The sequence below is a fragment of the Drosophila bipectinata genome, chromosome XL (assembly GCF_030179905.1).
Source record: "Drosophila bipectinata strain 14024-0381.07 chromosome XL, DbipHiC1v2, whole genome shotgun sequence".
NCBI lineage: Eukaryota > Metazoa > Arthropoda > Insecta > Diptera > Drosophilidae > Drosophila > Drosophila bipectinata.
The window spans coordinates 15682931-15709656 of NC_091734.1; the positions used below are offsets into that span (position 1 = coordinate 15682931).

The following is a 26726-nucleotide window of genomic DNA, read 5'->3' on the forward strand; positions in this document are numbered from 1 at the left end:
CTTTGGCGCTCTCTCTCTCTCTCTCTCTGTCTCTGTTCTCTAGAGAATGTGCGTGAATGAGTGCGCGGAAGCATCGAGAAGCCAAAAGGCCAAGCGACAAGCGGCAAACGAAACCAAAAACCGAAGCCCCAACAACAGAAACAACACAATGACCCCACCCCACCCCCCTCCCTTGGCTTGCAGCGTGTGAAAATCGACGCCGGCCGAAGCAGAGGCAGAGGCAGCGGCAGCGACTGAGACAGGGACTTTGGCACGTAGCACGCTGACACTCACACCTGAGGTCAAAATAATGGCAACGAAATGGGGTTTCCCTAATTTATTAATATAATTTATTAATATAATTTATTAATATATTTTAATAATATGAATTAATATATAAATAAAATCAAATATTTTAAACACTTTGATAATAAAGTAAAATAATTTGGATGAGTTTTAAATAATTAAACTATTAAGACACCAACGAAATATATTTAAAAGGATTTCCTTACTGAATAATTAATACATATTTCATTAAAGTAATTAAATAGTTCATTAATTTATTGATTTATTCATAAATTCACTCATTTAGAACTCATTCAAAGATCATTCATTGATTCATTTAACAATTCATTCACAGAATAGCTGAATTCATGAGTTCATATCCATATTGGTTCATTCCTGAAGTCATTCAACCACTTTTGATTCATTCATGGAATAGGCTCAGTCAGATATGAATTATTACTGAATCTTGGTTCAATTAGGAGTTATCGATGTTAATATGAATAGGTATACTCAGGAATTCATTTATTCGGTATATTCATTCATTTATATTCATTTTACGGAATTAATTTATAGAATGAACCTTTTCTTTCCTTTTCAGGAGTTCATTTCCATTTAAAATCATGCCTAGACCACTATAATAATTTATTCAAAGACTAATCATGTTTCTTATAAGAAGCATAAGATTGCTTATGAATATGGATCAATAATATTAGCTCTTTATTCACCGATTCCTATCTTTATTCCTATCTGATTCCTATCTTTATGGAATGATAACTATAGTTCATCAATAAATATAAATTAAAAATTTAATTTTAGCTCATCCCTACTCTCTTATTCATTAATATCTTCAAACTCAAGTAATTCCGTTTCAGTTCCACCACATTATGTAATTTAATGGTGGAACCTCTCCTCCAGTGTCCCTACCATCGCGCCCCCCACTGTCGATTGCCGCTGACGTCACCCGCTATAATCGCCTGCAGACGAAGGCGATGACGATGATAAGCGGCAGGTGACGCTGCCTTCTTCAGCGAAAGTCGGAAAAGGATGGACTGGCGTCGGGAGAGATACATATATACCTGGGTGTGTGTGTAACATATAGAGGGCGCTCGAGTGCAGGCCAGGTGCTGTCATTATTATTGTTATTCCATGCCATCGCCTGTCAAATGCAACGAGGATTATTCAAAATACAGCACGCAAGCAGTGGCGGCAATTTGTCAACGCCTGCACTTGACCTACACCCAAAAATACCTTCCCCCAGCCCAGGGGAGTGGGTGGTCCGCCCCCTGGGTTGTGTATTTCTGCCCTCCGCCTTAATGGAAGCTCGCCTGAAAGCCTGGCAGAGGCAGGCAGGTAACTTGTATACGTATTTCCATAGCCCTTTGAAGTCGACAGGTTTAATTAAATTGAGTGTGACCAAGCTTGCTAATAAAAAGATGACTTTTACTCAAGGTTCCCGAGGACTAATTGCATAAAAACGAAATTGATAAGAGAATCCAAGCGAATGGGAATAAATTGCGAGGAAAAACTTAAGTCCTTTCAAATATTAAATGAATTCTAGTGTGACCAAGTTTTTAATTATTTTCTTGTAGATAGTGTGACCAAATCTCTCTATGAAAGGAATTAAGTAGACTGGACTTAGGAGTAGCTTGTAATAGTTGTAGAAATTACAAATTTCATGTACTAGTCAAGTGTGACCATCTTTGTATTCATTTTACATAAACAAGTGTGGCCAACGCTGAAGTACACGAATTTGATAAGAGAAGGACAGCAATATTTTATTCATCTTGGTCAGGCCTTGTGATTAACCTTAGAAAATTACAAATCAAGTTTTTTTTAATGTGACCATGTCTATATTTATTTTGAATAAACGAATAAACCCGTCCAGGCTCTAGGAATAATCCGCCTAATCCTATTCAAAAATTATAAAATTAGTTCCTTTTAGTGTGACCAAGTTATTACCTATTTTGTAATAACGATTGTGACCAAAACTGTAAGCAAAGTTCATAAGTCAAGGATAGTGAATAAAAAAGAAATAGGGACAAATAAGGAAATGGTTAAGAACCTTTAACCAATTTCAAAATTATAGAATAATTTATTTTATATTTTATGAGAGAAGGAAAGTCAAGCTTTAGGAATAAATCATAATCCTTGGAAACTTTAACTGAATAATGAAATAATTAATCTTTATATTAGCAAGTGTGACCAAAACCAAAACTATAAACAAAATCGATTAAAACTGGTCAGTCTTTGAGAATACCTCAATATCCTGTAAAAACTTCCAATGAAAGTCAGTCTCGTTTGACCATTATAGATTATTTAGTGTGACCATCACTCTGAACTAAAACCACGCTAGGCCGATCACAGCAGAAAGCCATTCTGGGGCTCTTCGTGGATGATTGGAGCTCGGTGAATGCCACAAAAACAATAATTGAGGTGAAAAGAGAATGTTTTATTGTGTGGCACATGAAAAGGCACCCAGAAGAAGATTGCTCCGGATTGGATTGCAGTGAACTAGATTTCCGAGAGCTCGATTTTCCATCGGCTTGGGGGCTCTCCAGACTGAAGCCCACTTCCGCTGCCGAAAATCTTTCCATTCCTCCATTTCCTGAAGGGAAACATGCACTCTTTCTGGAGCCGGGGAGCTGTCCGTTTAGCGCTAATCGCCCGCTTACGAATCACGTGAGAATTACATAAAGATATGTGATAAAAGCAAAACACTCGCCGGAGGGGGCGGAAGGGGCCAGCAACACATGTAAGACACCTCTTTCGGGCCCGACACAACAATTTTCCACCATCATCGAGATCGTGGTTCGGGCAATTAGCGGAAAATACTTGCAATTAAGGGCCACGAACGTCATCATCATCATCATCAGCTCCAGAGCTGGCACTGGCTCTGTGGCTGTTGGCATAACCGACTAAGTGAATAATTACGCATAATTAAATGCACGCAACATGTGCCACGCCTCTTGTGGCAAAAAAAAAAAAAGAAGAGAAGCCGCCCCCTCTGGAGGCCAACACCTGCCCGTGCCCGTCGATCGGATGGACTCATAACTCATTGAAGCCACACGATCCGATCCTTGGCGAAGCAGGCCAGATCCATAGCCAGAGCCAGAGCCAGATCCATAGCCGAAGGCGACTTTCTCCTTTCACAATCGATAAGCAAAGAAATTAGTTTCCCTTCTCCTTCTGGTGAAAGGCGACATGCTTCTGATTATAAGTGTATAAGTGCATCTATATAGAGCGATTTGCGAAACAGTACGGAATTATCAAATGTGGCGTAATGAGGCATGAGTCAGTCAGGCAGCCCAGTTCCGATAGGAGACACAATGTATCGTCCCTGTAGGCGGCAGTCTCTCGATGAGTCCCGAGCTCTATTTCATCATCTTTTGAATCACCGGGAGGAGGGCTATTTTTGAATTCGAAACGAAAACACATAAAGCAGCGCACTGGGCAAGTAATTGATTATTTTTCCAGAGATAGTGATGTCATTAAGGCAGGCGGCAGAGCACTTTCTGGAAATAGTTACCCCGATCTCTTAAAGATTGAGATCTCGGCCAGGAGGAGGCCGTGGAATGCGTGGAATGGAAGGTGGAATTCCTTTGTCCCAGGCCCAGGACCTGGCCCAGGACCAGGACCAATTCATAAAAAAGATAAATGAACGGAAGGAAGGGAGCCCGAGAGGGAGCCACCGCCACAGAGCAGCTGAGGACAGGCCTGGCGGGCAGTCGAGAGGAAAAGTCAAATATTGTAATTATGCAAAATACATAATTTACTTTGAATTAACAGCTGGCAGGGGAGCAGGAGCAGGAGCGGGAGCGGGAGCAGGTGAGGGGCTGGCAGAGATGCAGAGTGATATTGAAATTGCCGGCAAAAGATAAGAAACCAAAAGGGAAGACAAGAAATGAGAAAGACAGCAGGCGGCGAGGGGCGTTGCCCTAATGCCGCTCGAGAAACTGAAATAAAATTCAATTAAATTGCGCCCCAGCCGGCCAGGCCAAGCCAGGACAGAGCAACGGGCCAACAGGTAACACAGGACCAAGACCAAGACCCAGACCTACAAGCAGGTAGGAAGCACAATATTTTGCGGTTTTGTTTTGGCACCTGCCACAAGCCACAACCCCGACCCGACCGGAGTCAGCTGTTCGCAGCAGCACCGCCGACATGTGGACGGACGCACACCCTCCAGATCCACATCCAGATCCTTTTGGGCTCCCAAGGAAACAGCCGGCAATTGACATCCCTAACTGCCAGTGGGCGTGTCGCCATTCATTATTCACTCGCGCGAGGACCTGATCCGAGGGTCCCGGACATTGGGCACTTCCTCTTCTCGAGTTTCGGGGCCCCTGCCATCAAGGGTCTTCCTCCGATCGGGGTTGCAGTTTCGTGACCCAACCAGACAGTGCCAGGTTCCAAAAAAGTGCGTAATTATTTCAAATTAGATCGCTTGATAATCGGGGCAGAAGGACCAGTCCATACATCACGAAGTCTATATCTTCTAGATTTGCATTTCATCTGCAGGGCCCTTTTAGATCTTTGGTTCGATATCCCGACAATCTACAAGTATATATCGCCCCCCTATATCGAAACTGGTCAGAAGACTCGTTTGAGAATAACTTCTAGTGGAATAAACAAAATATTGTCAGAATTTCATTGAATTTCGGTACTAAGCTTTTGGTGGGCTATTAAATAGGACCTATTTGGTTTTATTTTAATATATTTTGGTATACTAAAATCTGAGTCTTGCAGGAAATTTACAAAATCGGTCTGCCTTGTCTGCTATATCACCGGATTCTTATGAGGACATTCCTTACAAGTGTAGAGGATTCACCAGGCGACCATATCGTGTTGTGTTTTCAAGAAATGGCTTTATTCAATGTTTTATTTTTTCTTAATTAAAAAATAAAAAAAATGGAAAAATAGAGGCCATGTGTTAGTAATTCTAGAAAGGTTTTCCATTAAAAACTCAATTTGTGAAAAAATGTCTGTTATGATCATTTTTGAAAAGGGTTTCCCTATAAATCTGCATTAAAAAGTGGTCTTCATCCTAAAAAAAGATATTTTTTTATTATATTTATTCTATAATAATTCTATAAAAATAATATGTGTTATTCTATAAATTCTATAATATTTCTATTATATTCTATTCCAATAATCCCAAGATATTCCTATATTATACATTTATCATGCTAACTTTAAAACCAAAATATATACTCTCTAAAACTCCCCAAAACTCTATCTATGTATCTTTCCAATTTCTTATCTGAACCCTTGAAATAAATACTTGAATGGATTTTTAGTTGGATTTCCTACCAATCTGCATAAATATTTCGTTATTTTTGTTAATTTTTCTGATGGAATTACATTTTAAAATAGATTTAGTCCCTAACTACTTTTAGCAGATAAATAAAATCCAAATGAAACTAATTTGTAATTCTTGAATATCATTTAAGGGGGTATTCTGGTATAAATAAACTCATAAAATAGATAAGAAGACTATAAATAAAGGCGTTGTGGAAAGTACGGAAGAGGAGGTATGCGGACTCATGAACATATAGCATGGATGAAGGATCATGAACTAGAGACATCAAGAGGCGGAAGTGAGAAGCAAATGTTAGGATATCCGTTAGAACAAACACAAATGCGACATCAAGATACTGTGACGTATGAGGTGGATGAGGAAGATCCTAAACAAGGACATGAATATGCACGTAAATGTGGTATAGATGCGGATTAGATATGTACATACAACAGTGATGAGCAATAATCACAGTTATTTAATTACAATGAGAAAACGAGACAAGAAACACAATAAGAACAACAACAACGACAACAACAACAGCAATAGCAATAGCAATAAGCACAGAGAGATGGAGAAGTCGAAGAAAATTGAGATGAAAATACTCACACTTGCCCACACTTGTCTCCCTCTCTTTCTCTCTGACTCTCTCTCCTGCTCTCTCTCTGCCTAACAATACTCTCTTTTCTCAATGTCCCACCCACAACGCGCTACGCCCACTCAGCTCTGATCTTCGATCCTTCTCTTCTCTTTTCTGCTCTGCTCTCTTTGCAGTTTTCTCCTCTCTTCGGTTGGGGTTGGGGTAACTTTTGATGATTTGGCTCCACTGTCACTCAGGTTAGGCGTAAATTGCGCGTTTTTGGAAGCGCGACCGCGTTTCTGTTTCTTTTTTTTCAACAATTTGGCTTTGTTTTTATTTGTTTGCTTTGGGTTTTCGTTTAGTCGGAGTTTGTTTTTCTTCACTAGTTTGGCAATTAAGTGCGAGTGCCGCCAGTGTGTGAGTGCCAGTGTCTGTGCGAAGACCAAAAAGCAAAAAAAAAAATCAAAATATACCATAAACTAGAAATAAAGCCCGCGCGTTTTTATCGCCACTTGTGTTTGTGTGTTTTATTATCTCGTTTTATATTGTTGTAGTTGTTGTTGTTGGATTGTTTTATGACTTTATATTTATTCATTAGCTCTCAGTTGCCTAGTTTTAACGATTAACTTTTCGAATAAAAACCAAGTGAAATAAAAAGAAAAAGAAGCCAGGAAAGAGGCGAAAATCGGCGTCGGATCGGCCTCGTCAGCTGTCGGCCCTCTGCCAATCAAATTAACACATTTCAATTAGCATTTTTGCATAATTCCCAACCCGACACACACACACACACACACACTGACCAGTCGGATGAAATCTGATATGCAAATTTTTTGTGAAACGAAACCCAATTGGAAATGTTTCGGCCACACAATCCGGACATAATGAGATGGATCTTCTCCCGTCTTGGGATCTTGTTTTTTTTATTTTTTATTTTTGTGATTTTTTGTTGAGCAATGTTGTTGAAGCTCCGATTAGTGCCACATTTTAGCAGCTAAACCATCAGAGGCCCATACTTGTTTGTTTTGACAGTTGGCGAGTGTCTATTTGCCACCAAGGGCTGTCAGTCCTGAAGAATCTGAAGCTTCCGCTTCGTTTTCTCGGCAATTTCGGGTAGAAGCCACTTCCAGGAAACGACCAGAGATTGTAAAGTTTCTAGAAAAAAACGCGATAAGGCCCAGAGTTCGCATTCAAATCGACAGAGAGATGGAATGTGCCATTTTTCTGTGTAACTTTGGGTTAGATTGTGCCCAGAGGCAAGTCCTATCACCGCCAGACTAATTTAATGGCCAATTTCAAGAAATTCAAATACTTGTGTATATATTTCTCAATAATTTCCATTTGTTCTCAACTTTCCAATTAGAGGCCACAATCACAACCACACTAAAACGACAAATGGGCACACTGCGCGCAGCTGAGGCTGGAGGCGAAGAAGAAACATGCTCCGATGACTTCCGGTTTTGGGAGTCGAGTTGATTATTTTGTGGTGCGGGCCATTCATAGTTGGACGACTGGTGACAGGGCGGGCGGGGGGAGTAGGCCGGGGGCCGGGGGGTCGGGCGGGCGAATTAGCATACACGAAACTATGCGATAAAGCGTGGACTTGGATAGCCAGCGGAATAAGCGAAATGAATGCTCGTAATACTTTTATAATAAGCGGAGCTGTTGACGACGGCAACGGCTACGGCGACGCTTTGCTATGCGAAGGTCACACAGCCGGCGAAAACAACAACAACAACAACAACGACAAAAGCAAGAGGAGAAACAAGAAAAGCCCCCGCCACATCTCCACACACACCCCACTGCCCCCGCGGGCCGATAACGAAAGCCAAACCAAGTAAGGGGGCCGGCAGGCAGGCAGGCGGGCGGGCGGGTGGTCCGAGTAAGTAGTTAGTGTGGGCGGAAAGCGAGTAGGCGCTGCCAAGAGAAGCAACTAAAAGAAAACAAAAGAAGAATCCCAAGAATCCGAAGAAAGCAACAAAGGAGAGGTTTCTTCCAGCAGAGAGGCTGGATCGAAGGGACTTGATTTACAAATCGGGGGGTATTTCCAAAGAAATTCCTCAAATAAATCAAGAAGCTTTCAAGTAAAAAGGTCTTTCGAAATCCAAATCATTAGCTCATTGTGGGAGTTTTAATTAATCTATCTATAGTTTTCTAGACTAATATTGATGGACTAGATTCTATAGCTGATATTATGGCTTTAAGCTATATTACATTAAAACAATGAAATACTTTAAAGATTCCTTAAGTTAGTTAAGTTAAGACTTCCATTAAAAAAATGAAAAAATAAACAAATTTTTAGACTATATGATACCCGGTACTCCTTCCTTTTAGAATTTTAGACTGTTTTTTACCGAAAACTAGGCTTTGACGAAACTAATTTAATTAATTCTTATTTAATTATAATTAGTTATTTAATTTAATTCTCTACTACATGATTTTCCATTTTCGATACTTGCGCCTTTACATAAATACGAATTCTAGACTTCTGGACTATATTTAACTCAAAACTAGCTCAATTTATGTTCGGAAAAACAAGGAAAATACATTATTTACAGATCTTGGACCTAAGGCTTTATCCAATAAGAAAGAATTAATATCTAGACCATATGATACCCGGTACTTGACCCACAAAGTCACAACAACAAACTCTTTAAAATATTGTACTATTCTATACCATAATATATTCTGTACTATATATTATAGACACAATTAAACTTATGAGACTCCGAATAGGACACACTAAACTGACTCACAGCCGAATTTTTGACAAAACACCTCCACCCATATACCAACAATGTAGTCATAATCTAACCCTATCACACATATTCCTAGAAGACCCTACAGCAAAGACATAAATTCTTCCAAGAAACTTTAGAAGAAACTGTTGATCCGATGAATAAATCTACAGCAATACAATTTCTTAAATCCCTAAACCTTTATAATAACATTTAGGTTTAATCGGACTATACATACCTAGATTAAGTGTAGTATATGTATGCATCTATTATTATTATTATTATTATTATGCATTTATATTTAAGTTAAATGTCACATATTGAAACATAGATTTTAAGCAGAAGGCCATTGACCCAAAGCCAAGTATCTATTGCTTAACCTAAAATAATACTATATTCTTAAATACTTTATTCTATACTTTATTTATGTGAGAACTAATGCCGGACTTTGCTAACCCCAATTGTGAGTCTTGGAGTTCAATAAGAATTCATGCTCTGGAAAAAGTTTCCTTAGAAAGAAAGGACTTAATGATACCCGGTACTCCCGCACTAAGTACAACAATTAAGGTCCATACTATGTGTATTTTATTCAAAACTGGAGGGATTATACATCCGATTGTATGTTCCACATAGAAGGATAGAAAGATTTTCTTGAATATTTGATACCCGGTACTTCTGAGTACCCAAGTAATGAGGTTAAATTATAAGAAAATAAATCGCATGTTTAGAAATAAAAGCCCCAATACCCGGTACTGAGTAGAACAACTAAGTTCTAGACCTATTTCCAATCAAAACGAATAAATGAGTCATATATTATCAGTTATTCATTCGTAACTAAAGAGTTGACCCTTGGTGTTCTATAAAAAACAATAAATAAACAATTAAGAGACTCTATTTGATGTCCAGAACTTCCGAATACTCCAACTTCCAGCAAAAAGGAGGAATTCCATTGACCCAAAGCCAAAGATAGCTCCTCATCCCAAGTTAGTCACCGAATCTCAGTCACAGATCCGTGATTAATCCGCCCAGAGCCACTAAACCAAAGCCGAGGGGAAACCAAGCCCCCAGCCAGGCACTGGAAAGTGCGAAGAATTACTCATTTGGGGGGGGGTGTCGCTCCAACTGCGCCGTTGATGGTCTGAAGGTCAATCCGCATTAGAAGAAATGGCCCGGCCTTTCTGGAAGAACTCTTTCGAGAGCGAGGAGCCCTCAGAGATGACAGCTCCACCGCGTTTGGGGTCGAGTCAGTGTCCGGCATTCAATTGCGCAGCAGCGGGCAGAGAACAACAGTTAATTGCATTTACAATATTGCCACAGTTGGGTCGGCTGGCGGAGGGGCAGGTGCCACAAGGGGCAGGCTGGCAGTGGAGAGCATGTGCAGTTCGCTTAACGACCAGCCCGGCAGACTCATGTTTATTTATGAGTCGATTCGAGTTGAGTTGCCAATCGAATCGATTCCACTCGCCCCGACTTGACTTGTTTTCGTTTTCGATTTCGTTTGGCTCTCGATTTGTGTTTTTTATTTTTATTTTTTATTTTTCCAAAATTTGTTCTTGCAAAATGCAAATTTTGTGGCCAAAATCGGTTCCCAGAGACACACAGAGTCGCAGGGGGGAGGGGAGGGGGGCTAAGGCAACTATCAAATGCCGTTCAAGGACATTCCAAAGTGCGTCGCAGGCCAAACATGTTTGTGCTTGTATCGGTGTCTGTGTGGGAATATAACCCTTTCCATTGGCATGTGTGTGTGTATCTGTGTGACCCAGAAGGGGTGCCTCGGACAACCCCTAAAGCCCAGGCCACGATTGCAAAAGTTTCCAGCGAAACTCAATCCTCTGACCGAACTGCAGATACCTTTTAGGGACCCTACATGCCACTGTAAGGACATGAAAGGACTAGGAATTAATAGACCTATTCTGGAGGAAAAAACAATCACAGAACAGCTCCTGAATGAGTCGGGAAATCGCCAAGAAAGTATCATTACGTATTCGCCGCGAGGTCCTGCAGGTAGGCCTCGTCCTGCGGACTGGAGGGGAAGTGGGAAACGAGCGTGAAATCGAGAGGAAGCAACAACAAAAACGAAAACAACGCCAGAAAGGATAAACAAGCCGAAGGATGGGCAGGCACTGTTGCTTCCCACCATGTGACGCCAGTGTGTGTGTGTGCGTGTGAGTGCACGTCCTGAGCGCGTGCACGAGCGGCAGCACATGGTGATGTGCGAGCGAGACAGAGCAATAGCCAGAGCCAGAGCAGCCGCCGCGCCGCTTCTTATTGACATTGAAACCGCTGTCGCTGCCGCTTTGCTGCTTCTGCTTCTGCCTCGGCTGCCTTCATGTCCCTTTCTTGCATCTCCCTCTCTTCCCCTATCGCCCTCTCGCTTTAAGCAGCAACACCCGGCGCAGATGCTAAATAAGACGGCGTGGAATTAAAGTGCAAAGGTGTGTGGCTGCAGCAACAACAATACTCGCCTCCGGTACTTGGCGCAAGGACAAAGCAGGGGCAGGGGTAGGGGCAGGGGCAGGGGCACCGCGAAGGATGTGATGTGAGGCAGGATCTCGCCAGATATGCCAACTGCTACATCACTCCAAATGGTGCGGCTTTAAACCCAAGACAGTAGACGACGGTGTGTGAACAACAGAATGCAATAATGCCCAAGGACTCGGGGATACTCAGGGGCAGGGCAGGGGGTTCCATAAATACATACATGCAGCCTATAAGGAACCCTCTTACGAGTGCATTTAAAGCAACTTTATTATGTAGAGAAGTACTATATATGGTATTAGGTGGTATTACTTATTAGGTGGTAGATGGTAGTATTCTAAATACTATATGTAGTATTAAAGGACAAACTTTCAAGCTATTTCTAGGCTGGAAATCCCAATTCCAAATCGTATAATACCTCCAATACCAAGAACCTCTAGTTTCTATCTATGGAACTCTAAGAACTTCGAAGAATATTGTCAATAATGTAATCTATATTAACCTCTATAACCTCTATAGAAGAGGATTCTTTAGAATAGTATCTTATGTAGTATTTTTTATTAATTTATTTTTAGGAAAGGGGTTTATGGGTTAAGCTTCATAGAGAATCTGTGAGAATCTTTAGTTTCAAAATGATACATACTTTGATACATATTATTATTTATTTATTTATGTATATTATATAGTCTAAAAGGAAGGCTATACGAAATTCTATAAGGGAGTCTACAAGAGAGTCTATAAGAAATAAGGTCTATAAGTCTTAGATAAAGACAAACATTTTTAGATATAATTTCCCCGAAAAACTCGGTTGTTTTTTCCAATTCCAAGCAATTTCTAGACCACTGTCTCAAGAACCTCTAGTTCCTAACTAAAGAAAACCAAACAGATTGTAACAGAACTTACCACAAAGTGCTACATTTATATGGATTATAGTAATTCCTAGGATCATAGGTTTTATAAATATAGGCTCTTAGAAACCTATATATAAAGGGGAAATTTATTTTATTTTTAATAAAACCGATCATAATCTTATCGGATACTCTGTCAGTTTTCTATAATTAGGGTCTTTTGAGAAATTCTATAAAAATAAGTAGAGTCTTCAAAAGACTCATCTGAAAGGCAACAATTTCCAGACAAGGCTTTTTTCTCTAAAACCCATTTTTAGGCAATTGCAAGCCCTATAATACCACTAATTGCAGACCCCAACCAAAGAACCGACTTCGGAAGAATGTAATCCGAAGTGCCGAGCTTGTAGAATTCGGAAGAAAAGGTCCCACCAAGCACTAAAACGAGGAAAGCAACAGCTTGGCACATTCTACGCAAAATTGCGATTTTAACAAATTTTTCCGCAAATCAGTAATCCCCGCTCCCCGGCACGGTAATCTACAAAATACAAGCCAACAACAACAAGAACAGGAGGACAGGGCGGCAAATGCCATAATATTTAAGAAAACACGGTTCGAAATAAAAACAAACAGCGGAATTAAAGGAAAATTCGAGTAGAACTGCCGAATGGAAATTTTGTGGCACGCAAACTTGTTGCTCACGGTGTGGCTACGTGCCAGTCTCTCTCTCTCTGTGTGTGTGTGTGAGTGTTGGCCCACTAGCCATGTGTGTGTGTGTGTGTGTGAGCGGAGAGGCTTACTTTCTGATGTTTTAATAATAAATGATTTATTTATTTTTGGTTTGTGTTTCAGTTTCTGTTTTTGTTTCTTGTTTTTTGTTTTTGTTTTGATTTTGATCTGCATTACACTGTTGCACTTTCTTGTATTCCTCGGCTGTTTACTTTGCTTTTTATTTGCGCTCCCCGCTGCCGCTGCCTAGCTGCCTAGCTGCCCAGCTGCCCACTTTGCACAAGCAGCCGAGAACAACAACAATCGGCAACGGCTTTGTGTTTTGTTGCTTTTTTGCACGTCACCAGTAAAAAAAAAAAAAACAAACGCAAAAAAAGGCAAAACGCGCGCGTATGTGTGTTTGCGCGGATTCGCAAGAGACGTAGGAGCGGGCGTATGAGCAATGGCGCGGCGAAAACTTTGCCACTTTTGTTGCGACGTCTGCGACGAAAGCGGCCAACGCACAACGCAATCGTAACAAATAAAACAACAATAACAACACTCACACCAAACCGAAACAACAAAAAAAAATGGTAAACACTGAAGCGGCTGCTGCGGCGTTGCAGTGCGTGTTGCGTCTTCGTTCCCAGTGGCGCGTCCGCGATGCGCTGACGCGATGTTAGCGGTTCGACAGGTATGGTAGCACTGCCGCTGCCCTGCTCTGGCGCCATCGGAGTAGCGCGAAGCGGCGGCGACTGAGAGCCGAGAGATAAAGAGAGCGCCCGCTCTCACCCTCTGGCTCTCTTGCTGTGTCGCGTAAGCTCTTTTCTTACGCTGCTCTGCTGTCGCCGCTGCTGCCGCTGTCGCTGTGTTTGTCGCTGCCGCGGAACTTTCGGGGCTCGTCTCGCCTTCTGGCCCGGTGGACGGGCCAACACTTGTCGCCGTCTGTCGCCTTGTCGGACGCAATTATGCAACAACAACGAGCGCGCCACGAAGCGGCCAAGCTGCTCTCTGATTGGTCGAAGGATCTGGCCCGAGGCGCGCCGAAGTCTGCTGGCTCTCTCTCGGCCCAGTTCGGCTCGAGTGGCGGGAGAGCCGACGGTTGGCAGAAAGGAAAATGGCAAGAAAAGTCAACTGCCACATACCTGGTACTTGGACTTCAAAAAAAAATTAAAGAAAAAAATGAATCCTAAAAAAAAAAAACTAAAATAAAAAATAATATTTCTAATAAATCATAATTAGAAAGTTTAAAATAATGCGTTTCAAACACTGTCCTATTGGAATACCCTTGTAGCTGGGAAGTTGGAAACGCACCTTTGGGACCAATACAGGTGCTACCAGGTGGCTTACGAGGGTCAAGGGGTCAGTTGGGGGAGCCATCAGCGTATCATCGTCAAAGTTAAGGGCCCCTCTGCTTTCGAATAAATTTGAATTGAGTTATCGGGAAGGCGATGACAGCCTTAATTCAATTGGAAAACTACTCAACGCTTTTCCAATCAATATTTTAAAGAGAAAAGGTCAACTATATTAATTACTCCAGGTGCCTATTAGTAGGCTTCTAATAGTAGTAGTAGTAGTAACCTCTAAAATCCCTCTTGTCCTCAACGTCCTTTTTTCAATATATTTCAAATCAATATCTTAAAGGGCAAGGTTTAACTATATTCATTATTTCTGGTGGAATATTATTGTATTAGTAGGAATATTACTATTTCTTATAGTTATCTGTACTCATCGCTTTTCTTTTAAATATATTTCAGATCAATATCTTAAAGGGCAAGGGTTAACTACATATATTAACTATTTAACTTTATACTACAGTAGTAGTATGTACTGCACCCTAAAGCCTCCCTTAATAATTATATGCCCTAATGACAGCTCTAATTTAACTTAAAAACTATTATTTAATTTATTAAAGTATCTATTTTATTTAATATTTATTTTTTTATTGAAAATGTACTTTATAGTTCATCCTATTACCTAAAATTAAAAGCCATTTCGAACCTCTAAGGGAAGCTTTTTATTAAGAACCCTGTCCGTGTGTCCGTTTGTCCGCGAGTGAGATGTCACCTCATCTTTAATTTTCAAGTAAAAGGGTAAATAATAGTAATTATAGGACAATATATGTAATGTTATGTAATGTAATACATCCAAGAATCGAAACCCCCTTCGAAACTCTAAGGGAGGAACAATAATAATACCGATGACCGCGAGTTCCGCTGACTAACACCTAATCAGTAGTGTTTAAAAGCTACCAGTTGGTAATGGGAGCCCACAGATCTCCTAGCACTTGCTTTGTTTACTTTCCATTGCAAATTAGAAAAAAAAAGCAATTAAAGAAGTACATGTACTGATAAGAGCTATTATGAATTGAGCCGCCACTGATCTCAGGGTACAATGTGAGCAGTTTGTAAGGCGAAAATGGCTTTATTACGTTTTGTTTGGGCTGATTACTGCGCCGGGGCTTTCTTTTTTTGCGTTTTTCCATTTTGATAAAGATAAATTGCGTTTTCTGTTCGGAGGCGAAATCTGTTTGGCATTTGTTGTGGCACCACACACGCGGACCTGGCTGATAAGATAGTCGAGAGGCCGTAGAAATGACAAAAAACAGAGAGAGAGAGAACCCGAGGGGACCCGGGACCCCAGCCCAATTCATTTTCAAATTCCCCGTTGATAATTATGTCGTGTTTTTGTTTCTTGGGTTTCGGGAATAATCCCAGTGAGTCATGACGATTTTCGAATGAATCACTCCGACGAGTGGGAAAGGACTACGATTGTCGTTGCATTTGCATCTCAAGGTGCAGATTCTGATTACCAGATAATTAGTATCTGTAGATGCAGCTGCAGATTCAGATTCATTACAGTTGTATCTGCTTTTTGCGCATTAGAAGACGCTGCAGTCGTAGCTTCGCATCTGCGATCATTAGGCCTTGTGGCAGTTACAGATTGAGATGCATTTGTATCTCGAACCATTAAGGGCACTGCCAGGCTGAACCGGACGCAGCGGAGAAAGTTTATTTGGGAAGAAAATGAGCGATTGAGTCGGGCTTCGAGAATGGAGAGAAGAGAGTGGAGAGTTTGAGCCACAAATGGAGTGAAAGGGATGGCCAGTCTTATATTTTTTCCCCAATTTTTAGTTCGAGAGAAGATATTTGTGCGATTGAGTCAAATTTCGAGAGTGGAGAGTGGAGAGAAGAGAGTGGAGAGTGGAGAGTGGAGAAGGAAAATCTCCACAAATGGAGTGAAAGGGATGGCCACTGTCTAATTTGTTTTCCATTTCCCCCATGCATTTTCAGTTGCCAGGCCAAATATATGAAGCTCTTGACCATCCATTGTTGGCAAACTTGTTTGGCAGCCCCCTCCCCTCGCTCTATGTACCGTCTCTGCGGATTCTCAGCTTTTCCCTGCAGTGCAGAGAGTCGGGGGGGATGGCTTTCCGACTTTGGCAGAGCGTGAGATTTTTTTTTTTGGCAAAAACCAAAAGCGACACAAACGGAACGGAAATGGAAACGGACACACACGACGATAAACAGCTGAGTGAGAAGAAGAGCAGAAGAGTGAGAAAATAGAGCAGGGGGCGTGTGGAGTGGAGGATCAATTTTACAATTATACACTTGGAGAAAATGGGGGAAAGAGTTCTCAAAGGGAAAGGAAAGGAAGTATCTTTCAAAGACAGAGCTTCAAGATTTTCTTCGAGTGTCGAGAGTCTACGTCTACCGCCGAGGCGGGGGAATAATGAAGTCAAAACGGTCACGCTTACCCGCACATGGATGGAAAATTATAATGACCAGAGAGCAAGATGATGAAGCAACCACGACGGACGTGAGAACGGACTAGAGACCGGAGACCGGAGAACGAGCCAGAAGCCCCGTGGAAAAGGAAGCAAAGAAACTTCGATTCGTCCAAGCATGCAAATGAGACCAAAGGCGGCGATATCGGCGGGCGATTGGGGGGTGAGGGCGGCGAGCCCACCGAAGATATAAACACACATACTGGCACAGTATATATAGCACCATATACCCACCGCTCTTCCCGGTGTGTAGGTTGCGAATGGAACGCATCGATGGAGGGAAGCGATAGTGCAACCCGTCGACAGCTCCCGACCATTTGTCGGGCTAATGTGCCAGTCGGGAACTACCTAGACCCCGAAACGGAAAGAGACCCACACACCCCAGGGTCTAGGGCTTCCAGACCCACGACTGCAAGACCCATCTAATCTATCAACAAAAAAAAAAAGGTGACTCAGTTTTCAGCTGCACTTCCAATGGCGACGATCGTCTCTCGAGCCAGAAGTAGCTTCCTATTCCTGAAAGCATTTTCAAGTTTTTGGACCATTTTTAGATGAAAAATACATCTCAGATCTTGGCATATAAAGAATTGCAGATCCATATATCAATAATGTAATGGGCTTTAAAAAGAATAATCTTTTGGAAGGGATCTTAGATGGTAGTTCTAAGGTCTAAGAAAGACTAGGTGCTTCGAGCCAATGGGGAGTATAATGGTAGATCTATAGGTCCTGTATCTAGTACTTACTATATTCCACGTTATTGGGGATATATAGAAAATTATTTTCAAGTTTTTGGACCATTTTCATCTGAAAGATACATCTCAGATCTATGAATATAAGATCCATATATCAATAATGTAGTGGGCTTTAAAAAAAATAGACCTTTGGAGAGGAGAGGATATTGTAGGTCCAACTATATTCCACGTTATTGAGGATATATAAAAAATTATTATAATGTTCAATGGATGTTAAGGAATAAACAAAGATACAAATACAAGATACAAAGATCCAAGCAAGTGTAATAATAATCATTCTATTAATCACAGAAGGGGACCTACTCCTTTTTGGGAGTATTATTTGTTCAAAAAGGGTTCTTATTTAATTTAAAATTGTGCCAAAGGATATTTCAATACAACTCACTCTTCTCAGGTTAGAGCGTCTGGTAGTTCCTAAAAGCTTTCAACGAGTTCTTCTCAAAGACATTTGTTTTCAACTCTTGCCAATGATATATCTCAAGTTCTATCGATCGGATTTTCTTTGAAATTACATCCTTTTTCATCCCTTAAGCCAAAAATGGGCATACAAAATTATATCTTTATATTCTTTAAGCTAAAAAGCTCCCCTTTTCAGACAATGTCTTTTAAGTGGTTGTAAGCAGTAAGAATCTAAATTAAATCTTTATTTAATTGAGCATTTTCTTTGAATTAAATCCGATAAACACATTATACATTATATTCCTATGTGCTATACATATATATAGTATACATACATATAGTATGCCTTTGAAAAGTGCCACAGAGAAAGCCGGGTAAAACCATGTTTCTGAAGTCTATATTTCTCGCAAATGGCTTAACTAATCGGTCTAAAATTTTAACACAATACTCTTGGATATATTCCACAAGGCAACGAGGCAATATAGGCAATATATTACAAGGTAATATATTACTATTTTTGTTTCAACAATTTGATAAGAAATTTCATAAAAAACAAGATAGGATTTAAATTAAAGATTAAAGTAACCTTTAAAGAATCATATTTTTCTATATTGGATATTCCAAACCAACATGAACGAGTTTCAAGTTAAAGATAATTTTATATATTTTGAGAAACTATTTAAATGTTGTAATGGGTATCTAGGAGAGGTCCTAGGACTGACCCAGAAGGACGAACTCTACCATTTTGATTTAAAAATATTTATATATTTATTTAATTTGTAATAATACATAACATTATTAATAAAATCCAAATAAAATACAAAAAGCAGAAGCTCATATGGATAATTTTTCGAATACTGGTCGATTTTGCAGCTTTTGAAAATTACAAAATCGATACCCCAGCGTGTAGGCTCTTTCCTGAAGTGGCTACTGGGGAGCAATGTGTGTAAGAGCCCCATTGTCGTGCCGGACTAAGTGAATAGAGATGTTCACGGCCCGCCCCCCGATCGGCAATTTCAGCAGCAATTTCCTAGAACGAGGACTGGCCGCTTCCCACTCGGCCGCTCTCTGGGAGCATAACCATAATTTGCATATTTAAGTTTCGCACTGCACTCGAGCCCGACATCGTTTGCATCATCATGGCCGTCATTATCATTAGCATTATCATCGTCATTATCATTACGGGCACTACCATGCACACTCGTGCTCATCATCAGGCTCGTCACTGAATCCGAAGGGTGTACGCGTCTGTTTCTGTTTCTGTTTCGGCTTCGGCGTTGGCCTTCCCATCCTCATCCTGACCAGCTGGCCAGTGGATAACCTTGACACACATACCAGCCAGGCAGCGCCAAGGGCAGCCACGAGGGGCGTGGTGGCAGAAACAGGAGTAGCAGCAACAAGGTGCAAGGCCCATGCTACCTCTACCTCTGCTACCTGCCCCGAAACTCATTTGCCTAATAGAACAATTATCGACGCCTACAACGGCTCCCTCCCTCCCGGTTCCAGGTTCCAGGACATCGCAGCGAGACGGATGAGACACTAATTGGTTGTTGTACACCTATTAGGATGATTGTGACCCTGATAGCTGCCATAATTGTTCCGATGACGGCCATAACAGTGCCCACAAGTGTCTGGCTGGCTGGTGCGATTTGTGATTAGGCGGAAGAGTTCCACTGAGTGTCCTGGGGGGGGATTTGGGGGTATTCCTGTTTAAGTTATTAAGTTATGGCGGGTAAACTGCAGTATCTAGCTTTGCTTGCAACTAAATATGGTCTACAAGGCTATATTTTTCTTCAAATGTGTTCTATAATGACGCTTTTTCAATCTTTATGGTTCGAATCACAAAATCCTTTGGGTTTATGCGGACATGCGGACACACGGACAAGGCATTAAAGACTAGTTTTTAAGAAACTATAAGTCAGAGTATCTGGATCCTGAGAAGGTGTTGATTTTTCTTCAAGTTAACTAAATAAAGTTTATAAAATTATAAAGTCATTATCTTTTTTAGGTTAAGTCTTTTTAAGAAAGAATTAAGAGATAAAAGACTAGCTACAAGCTATAAGTCTGATAATCATGAGTCTGAAAGTGTGGGTTTCCATGCATTTATCTCATAAAATGTACTTTAGTATTACAGAACAAGTATAAATCGAAGAAAATAAACCATTCTGTCTATAAACGGACATGGAGAAAGTGGAGAAAGTCAGGTAATCCAGTGAAATTTCCACTTCGCACTGACTGACGTAATAAAGAACCCCCTGAAACCCCTGAAGCCCATGCATAACTAATAAATAAAATCCGAATACGTATAAAGACATGCCCCAGGTCCCCAATCTGCATGCCACCCACACCACCCCGCTCGAACAAAGAGGGCAGCACTCCCACTTTCGGCCAAGTCTTCCATGTGGCATCCACATGCGAGCTGGCGCGCTCCTTGACCTTCGCCATCCGCTCGCAAATCAAGTTTGGCGCAGAACAAGACAATGAGGGCCGTAATGAATAGGGCAGGGGCGGACCAGGGCGTTGCAGGGCCGGGCCGAGCCGGGCCGGGCGGCGGCAGACAAAGTGCAAAAGCGCATTTAACGGATTTCGCTGCCAAAGGAAACGCAAATAAGCGACAAGGACGCGCACAAAGGCAGGCGCGGTGGGAGGTGGGTGGTGCGGGGTGGCATTATAAAAGCATAAAAAAAAACAACAAAAAACACAGGAAAAGGCCATCCTGCCAGCGATGTGTTTTCAAAAATGTCAAGGCTCCGTTGGGGAGGTGGCGGCTTAAAACCCTGTTTCTGGCAACCCTTTTTGGCCAACCAGCCAACAAGCCAGCAAATCCATAAGCCAGTCAGCCAGAGAGCCAGTCAGCCAGAGAGCCAGTCAGCCAGTCAGCCATCCAAGGGCAATTCGGTTAACAAAACAATGGCCCGAACAGCGGTTGACAATGTGCAAGGATCAAGGATACTCAGTGCCAGCTTAAAATTCAAATTAGTTTGCTTTCGCACACCATTTCATCTGCTCATAAATTATGATTCCACTGCCAAGCTGAATTCTCTCTTAGAAATGCTCTTTTTTTAGAATTCGGGAAACATTTTGCAACCGAAAGAGGAGGCTAGGGACTTGGCAACTATATGATAGCCGGTACTCCAGGAGCTAGGGACTTGCCAACTATATGATAGCCGGTACTCAAGCAGCTTTCTTTCAATTGAAACAAAATAACAACTTCAGATAGCTTTTCAATGCTAAGATATAGCTATCTAACTAACTAAATGGTACTACTATATGGTACTCAAAGCTCCGTATCCTTTCAAAAATCTTAATTCTCTTTCTTCTTCTACAAATAATACAAAAAATTGAGGTTTCTGATAGTTGTTCAGTTCTATGATACGTAAACTTACTTGCTATAATAGTTTTTAATGGATTTTAAGAAAGTTTTCGCACTGTATAATACCCGATAGTTGGCCTGCTTTATACAATTAGGAGTAGATACTTTAGATCTATAAAAGATTCCTTAAACATGTCACTCTCTAATTCGTAAAAATAACAAACAAATACGTTTACTTGTTTATTTCCAACTTTTTCAAATTAAATTTTTTTAAGTAGTTATTTTAGATAAGACAGTCTCATATTATGCTGAGTCTATAATATGAGAAGTCTATAATAATTTAAATATCTGTCTATACGTCTTGGAGATCTGAAGAAGTTGTAGAGAGCCTTAACACAGCTATCTGGTACTCTTGGATAACTTCATTCTTCCTACAACTCTTCCTCTTTATGGGCTAAATTTTTAATGACCAGAATTACTTCATAATTTTAGCTCTAAATATTCTTGTTTTTTTTTTTTTTTAATTATAATACAAAATCTCAAGACTTTCTCATATTATGAGACCGAAACCATGTACTTCCCTAGAAGTCGAATGCAATAATAGCTTTGAAGAATATGATACCTAGTACTTAACACCTTAAGTCCAACACTCTATAAAGTTTTATTTTATAAATTTTTCAATAGACTATATTAACCCTCTACCGCATACAAAGCATGTTTACGTGACATGCTAAATGTATACTAAATGCATACAAATCCATACATGGCTTCATTTTTTCCCCCCAAACTATGGGCCCAAAAAAAAAGTCGGAATATATATTATTTATACCCCAATAAACTCATATAAACTAAAAAAAAAATTTTTACTCAAAATCGAAAGACTTTAGAGAGTCTCTATAGTCACTACACGATACCCGGTACTCTTACTCCCATACTTGTTCCTATTTTAAGGTATTTGAATAAAATTGCTTAATAATTTCTGCTTCAAATAAGCTAGTTTTTAATGGATTTTAGAAAAAGATGGATTGTCTTTATGATGATATTCCCACTAACTCCGGCCCTCTTCTTTCTCCACTTTTCCAAGTCTTCCCAACAAAATGGTCTGTAGATCCTATATTGAAATTAGATAAAAAATCCTGAGATTCGTATGTGTTTTTCAAAAAGGATTATAGAAACAAAGACAAAGGACTCTTCCTAGAGAGAAGTCTCTATGATACCCTGTACTCTGCATGCTTTCCCCAATCCCATTCAATTCTTTAGCCAACATGCACCGCGAAGTCGGTGTCGACCAACTGCTAACCAAATCCCCCACCCAAACGCCAGCCACCCCACTATGGGGAATTTGACCAGTTTTTGTGACAAAAACCCATTTTCTGAAAGTCGGAAAATTAAAATAAGTTTCAGTGTAACGTATTCCAAATTCACCAATCTTCAGTGGTGCATAACAAAAATTTTGATAGAGGGCGCCAAAACAAAGGAATCAGCTGACAAACACAGCTGTTGCAATTGCAAAGCACAGGCGACTAAAACATTAAGTTTTGTTAACAAAGTTTGAGAGGCTAGAATTAAAAATCTAAACAATATAATAACTTTTTTTTAAATGAATATCATTCTGTGTGGCTTGTATTATATGTTTGTGATCGTCATTTGTAGAATAAAATCGTGTTGTCCCCGTAATCGAGCAAAAATGTAAGTAGCCTTGCCACTCCATATTTTGGATGAAGTCTCATGTTCCATAAGGGATTTAAAATGAGTCTAGAAGAGTCCATCGACGAAACCTATTGTATGTTGTAGAGTATTAAATTCTTGTTCGAATAAATGTAACTTTAAATACCACTTTTTCCGATTATGCGAGAATTTTTCATTTTTAGAACATAACCTTAATTTGGCAAACACAAATTTTTTTTGCGAAATGTTTCGAAGCAAAGGAAAAAGTTGCAGAGGAGAACGCTGTCTTTCATTTTATTAAAGATTCCATCTCAGGAGTGAATTTTGAAGAGTATAGCGATATCGTAGACCAAGAGAGTAAAAAATTTTGCTACCGCTTGACGCAAATGTGGAAGAGGTGCTCTTCTATCTTAAGTCAGTAGCGCCGGAATCATGCAGTTTGGCTGAATTCAAAAACTATTACATTTTCCGAAAACCAAGAAGCCTGTAGGCCAACACTGCCTTTTCATTCGAAGGGAAATATATCTCGCAGTAGTGCCTCCAGACTTGTAGTCCAGACGTATTTCTGCGAGCTACAGGTCCTTCTGATCCGATAATTTTCGCTAGTGAATTTAGATAGAAGAATATAGCAACAGAAAATGTGTCTTCCATTTGAGGTTTTGGGCCTATTAGAGGGCTAATCAAATCCCGACGACACCACGGCGGGTGAGGATGAAAGCTCTTTTGATAATGTGAATTTTGAACATCAATATAATATTGAGTTGGAGAACGAAGAGCTGGACCTTTGTCTTCTATACATTATTAATTGTCTTTCATTGCAGGGGCACACGATGCTTTAGATGGATTTTATTCTTAAAACTGTAAGACATTGTTAAAGGCGTGCCACGCCCACCATTTTCTATGAAATACAACAAAATACTGTCACAGAACTAGTTGATAAGTACTCTAAAAATCTGCAGAAATTTACATTAGCTAACAAAAAAAAAGAGGTGGTGCCACGCCCTCTATTTTCTTATTGGTAAAAGATATTGGTCAATATAACCCCATGCAAAAAGCAGAAGTCAAATATCTTGCTCCGATCTTGAGTTATTAATTTTTGTCACAAAAATTGGTCAAATTCCCCATAGTGCACCCCTTCCCCTGCCCCCCAATGACCTTGACTCGTCAGCGGAGCAGAGCCAGAGCACCAGTCATCAGGCACCAGCCATCATCCCATCAGCATAAACGCAAACATAATCTGGCTGCCGCTAAACGCTTTTGCACGCCAATCATTTTTGTGGCCAACTTGCCCCTTTTCACTGCCACGCCCACCGTTTTGTCCTGCAACAATTTGTTGTTGTTGTTGTTATTGTTGTTACTCTCTTATTGCTGCCGATTCTGTTCTTGTTCTCGTTGTTGCTTTTATTTTTGTTTTTGTTCACTTTGTGGCTTTGCGTGTCAAATCAGATTTTGTAATTCCTGTTGCTGCTGCTGATGTTGCCGCTGGTGCTTTGGGCCACATAGTCCCTCTCCCCTCTCTCTCTCCCTCCACCCTTTTTCGCATTTCCATTTTAGCCATTTTTTGCTCCCCCCCCTTTAAGGGGTGGTGGTGGCCTTGCCGCGTGTGCGTACGGAAAGCGTTTTGTTTACGAGGCGGCAACGTGCAAGGCTAATCAAGGCATCCAGGGAGCGACGAGGGGCGGTGCCAGTGGCAAGTGAGTGACAATTATGTTGGGGGCGCCACTCGCACAAATGGCCTGCTAATTGGTCCCGGCTCCTCCCCCTCCCCCTCCCTGCCCCGAGAGTCCTAAAAAACTTTTGAGGCAGGACCGACCACCGACCACAAAGTTTGTTTCATTAACACCAGAGCTCCCAGCCATCCGAGTGGCTGAATGGCCGAATGATGGCTGATAGCTGGTGCAGCCATAAAAGGCATTACTGCACGGCGTAAACACGTTTATTAACCGAACGCCGAGTTGCGCCTCGCCGATGGTTGCAGCGCCCTCGCCTCTAATTTGGAAAAGGGCCATAAATACTAACTAGGAGGAAGAACTCCTCGAGAGAGACTTACGCAGCTGGGAAAGGGCTTACTAAGGGACTAGTCTCTAGTTCTCAAGTCTCTAGTTCATATGTTTGTAATCTTCATAATATTAAAAAAAAAGACTTGTAATATTTTCAAGCTGTATAGTTTCTATTATTGCATACTCCAGACTCCAATCACTCCAGACTTTAACTAAGAAACGAGCCATTAATACTAACTAGGAGGAAGAACTCTTATGTTAGGGGTAGTCTTCAGTAGGGAAGTCCTCCAGAGGCTTCTGCGAGTGTCCTCTGCTAGTTATCAACTCCTTTAACTAACTACTAGTTCTATAAGGAAGATCTATAATTAAATATTCCATATAAGTACATATAAAGAGATTCATTAATTTAGAAACGGGACGTTTATACTAACTACGAGAAGAGGCTCCTCGAAATAGATATGCGCTACTTGTATGTAGAAAGCTATAAAGCTATTCCCGACCTTTATTTGGAAAGGAGTTTAATATTAACGAAGGGACAAGTGTCTTCTTAGGTTGCTTCAGGGGCTGACAGTTAGTGATACCCTTCATTACCACCAACTGCTAGTTACCAACACCTTTCATCAACAAATACTTCAACCCAAGTCTCTATAGTACTGGGTGTAACTACTAGTACTGGTAATAGTTTGATTTCAAATTGAAATTCCCAAGAAAAAAGCTCGAATTATCTTCAAGTTCTGTAATCTATTGTTTTATATAAATACCAGGGACCGTAATCATTATGAGTTTTATTTTAAAAATCACACAATAATTATTATTCTATGATCGAAAAATAAAAATCACAAATAATCATTATTTATTCATTATTCATGATTTCGCGCTGTGTAACATATTAGATTTTCTTGATATTTGACTATATATCTCATTAGACAACCTATACAGGTACCACAAAGTACCATGATTTTTTCATTAACAGCCTTCCGTACCATTCGAATTTCGAAAAAACGTAATATGAAGATTTGCTTTGAGGATTACACATTTGGACAATTTCCAATAAAAACAAGTCTCTTTGAAAGCTCGGTTCAGAAAATACTTAAAATTTTTACTTTTTTAAAAAATGATATTCAAAGTTCCTAATTAATTAAAAATTAAAATTTAAACAACTGTAACAAATTCAATAAAATACTTTTGGCCTTTTATTTAAATCCAAAGTTAATATATGGTTTGCTCTACTATTTTCAATAAGAACTAAAAAATCTTCCATAAAAAAATTTGTTTCTATGATTTATAGAAGCTTCAATTTTCTTAAATTTTTTTATATTAAATATAAAATTTTAATTTATTAAATACAAATATCATAAGGAGGCATGTTTCTGGATAGGTTTCTTCGAGGGCCTTGAAAATCTATTAGTAGAATTAGGACCATAAAGTAATTATTTTTTATTTTTTTTTCTCATGTTTGCTAATAATATCCATACACATCTTGAGGATGTGGGGATCTTGATAGATGTGATAGATAGGTTGACAGATACAAAATGTGATAGATCTTGAGGATCTAATAGATTTAAGATTTAATTTTACAGATTTTGATCGGTATTATTTTAACATTAACAAGATAGGGAGAAAGGCAGAGGGACATAGTTTGTTTCTTTGAGGGACTTGAACACCTCTGAGCCAGACTAAGAGTCCGACAAAAGTACCTGGCATGCAAAGCTAATTTACTTACCAACATCTTTAAAACGAGTTCCCTTAAAATACTTTTGTAGTGCGAAAATAAGCCACATTCTCTGAAAAATTTCTATTCATTTGCTCCTCATACTTGTTGGTTTAAGCCAAGTAATCTGAAGGACAAAAGCTGGCATAGCCCCGTGTTTCTTTCCCCGAAACACATTTTATTTATAACC

At 40.2% G+C, this 26726-nt stretch overlaps 1 protein-coding gene across 8 annotated transcripts in view; it reads right to left on the reverse strand.

Moving 5' to 3' along the window:
* Nucleotides 1–26726, reverse strand: part of Hers (Histone gene-specific Epigenetic Repressor in late S phase) — a 55203-nt gene that overhangs the window by 8786 nt on the left and 19691 nt on the right. The window contains exon 1 of one of the 8 annotated variants that reach the window (XM_017245260.3): nt 13473–13629. The exons of the other annotated variants lie outside the window; for them this stretch is intronic. The gene's annotated coding sequence lies outside the window, so the exon portion shown is untranslated. Of the gene's footprint in view, nt 1–13472; nt 13630–26726 lie in introns of those variants that run through there. 8 annotated transcript variants of the gene reach the window in all.